Here is a 3,264-nt window from a genome sequence, read left to right as displayed (position 1 = left end):
TTGTGAATCTGAAGATCACAATTAAGCTCACATTTAACACCGTGGTTATGATAATTATTGTTTATCAATAATGAGAACTTACATTTGAATTGGAGTGGATTTGATCAGGTTACTGTCTTGTACCATGATCTCAAACCTTGTTCTTCTTGCAAAGAACTAACACTTGAATGTGTTTATTTAAATCTATCACAGAGTCTTCAGTAAAAACTGATGAAACCTCTGTGTCTCTGTTAGTATTGTCACAACCCCAAAATATAACGAACAAAATAAAACTAATTAATATAAAGTTATTACAAACAGTTGTTAACAAAATCCAAGATCGCAAAGGTTCAGTGTTTGAACAGTCCAGCACTACCACTATTACAACTTTTATATAACTACCGGTCCTCACACAGAGGCCAATTGTACTACCTGAGCTATAGTGTAAGCCTCTGTATCTCCACTGGTAGATTTACGAGCAGTCTGCTTGGTTCTAACCATAATTGCTAGCTTAAATAATATGAATAAATAAAAAGAAGTGAGCCAAATGATCAGCAAGGTATAATGTAACACCCCCAAATCCGGGGTCGGGCATTCGGGTTGTCACGAGTTCCATTTCCCTTATCAATACTTAATCTTAACAGCCAACCAACTACTGCGTACTGTGACCCCACAATATACACACACACACCACAAGTTATAGTCTCAGAGATGAATTTCCAAAAATAACACAAGTCATTTTATTCCACAATTATAAACCATTTCACCATAAAAGGGTTTCTGAATAATTTACATATTCTTTGCCATTATTACAATTCATAAATATGCATAAATCTGGTACATCAAAAGTTGAAAGCCTAGCCTATTGGTAGATCCTACCTCAGCTACAACGGCATTAACGCCTACAGGAAACTGCGGAACGTTTCCTATCCGCTCACGAGTTGGGAGCTTGGTCCTGATCATCTTGTCTATCTGTTGTGTGATGAAAGAAGAAAGCAAGGGTGAGTGTAATAACCCCAATTTTTGGAAATTTTTGAAACCCTTATGAATAGTGATTTTGCAGATTATGCTGAATGAGAAAACTTTTCATGCCACACTATGTAGGGGTTCTGTTATGGATATTCTGAGATTTTATTAGTACTCTATATGGTATATAAGTGTATGTAAAGATCGTCAGAATCCAATTCCGAACACTTTGATTTTTCCCGGAAATGAACTAGATACGGAAAGAATTGAGTATAAGGTAATAGGATAAAAAGGATTTAAATTAAAGGATAATAAGAGAGGATCAGAAAAGGAATATAATATATTGAGAAAGGTTAAGGGAACCTAAGTAATAAGATCCCGGGTATGATCCCTCAAACGAGAAACGAGAACGAAAGTTAAGCGAACCGTATAACAGATCAGCGGTCATTAGGCAAACAATTAGAAGCTAATCAAAGAAATTAGAGGGGATGATGTCATCCAACCAATGAGAAGAGGGCAAGAAAGGGATGATGACATAGCAATGTGATGTAAGCATGACATAGGAGGGAAGGAAGTGTGGTTGAATGATAACCACACAAAGACAAGGTTATTAAGGTAATTAACCAAAAACAAAACAAATCAATAATCAACCAACCAAGCCAAACATTTCATTTTCACCAAACAAAACACAAAACCCTCCATTTCTTCATGAAGCTCTCGGCTTCTTTCTTAGCAAAATGAAGATCCAAGCTCCACCACTTACTATTTAGCAAGGTATTTATCTAAGCTTCCCCATGGATAGTTACATACTTCCTATAAGTTTAAGCTTCTAATTCCAAGCCAATCTTTTTCTATAAATCATGAAAGAAGATGGTGAATAGTGTTTTTCAAGAACTAAAATTTTTGTTCTTGAAGTTTTGTTTAGTTTAAGCTTGGATAAAGACTTTAAGGGTGATTCCAAGCCATTCTCTTGATTCTCCACTCTCCAAGGAAGGTATAAACTCCAAACCCTAGCTTTAGTTTTGAGTAATTAGGAATGAATATGATTGATATAGTATATTTGAAGCATGATGCTTGATTGTTTAAAGTTTGGTTGAGTTTGTAGAGATTAGTTGGTTTTGTGGTATTTTTTTGGGGTTGAAAATCTTGATAATTAGTTAAGGAACCTAAGTAAAGCTTTTAGTTCATGCGGGGAATAAGTATAAATTGTTAATGTGGAGTTGTTGGGGCTGTTATGATGTAGGATGGATGGAGTTTTGATTGGGTTGTGAATTGGGATTGATTGGTGGTTGTTTTGGAATGGTTTAAATTTGGGAAATCGCGTAAACATAGCCATCGTAATGTCCGATTTACTTTAGACTGCTTTTGTTCATAACATTAGGACCCGAGAACTCCCTGCTAGGTTTTGACCATTGATATGTTTAGATAGTTCATGTTACGAGCTTCGTTTTGATATGTGGTTCGTTTGATTCCGATGTACGGTTTAGGAGAAACGGACGTTTTAAGTAACGACGTTTCACGAATGAATCATTACCCCTCGCCTTATTTCGAAACATAGGTTAAAGACCTTAAAAGACTAATTGAAGTATGAAACATTATGTTAATTGTGTTAGGCAGTTGGTAAGACACTCGCGAAAGAATCGCCTTAAAACCCTTAATGGTTAATTTATTAAAAATGGTGGGGCCGAGAGTACTCGAGCGACTTAAGTGAATCGTTAAGCGCGAAAGCGAACGTTAGGACTCTAAATGGTTAAAGTCTAGTTTCTTAAGCGATCAAGGTTTAATTCCGACTTATGTTGTTGTTCATAGGTTATCGGACCCACTCTAAGCTTAAGTCTATCCGGGAGCACTCAGGCAAGTTTTCTACCTGTATAACTGTTGTTGTGATGTATATGTGTATATGCATGATCTTGCGATAAATGCATATTTGTTATTAGCAAATTCTTGCGATATATTGTAGCATGTGATATGGTATATATATGCATGCCTGTTTCATATTCTTGGATTATATATATGTTGGTTAAAATGCTTAGAGTTGCATAATACCTATGCTAGAGATAAGCGGTATTGAGTTTACCCTTAGTATAGGGGATCAAAATGTGAACATATTTCTAAACCGGGAGTCGATGTTCCCGAGTATAATATATATATTTTTATATATATATGGTTATAGTTTTCAAAACTATTAATCGAATAAGGTTTATTCGATAACTTTAACTTTATTTTATTATTGAATATTATTTCGAATATTCATCCGAGGACTTATGACTCCTTTATTTTATTATTGAATATTATTTCGAATATTCATCCGAGGACTTA

Source organism: Apium graveolens, chromosome 1 (genome assembly GCF_009905375.1).
Source record: "Apium graveolens cultivar Ventura chromosome 1, ASM990537v1, whole genome shotgun sequence".
In the NCBI taxonomy this organism is placed as follows: domain Eukaryota; kingdom Viridiplantae; phylum Streptophyta; class Magnoliopsida; order Apiales; family Apiaceae; genus Apium; species Apium graveolens.
This window is presented reverse-complemented; position numbering follows the sequence as displayed.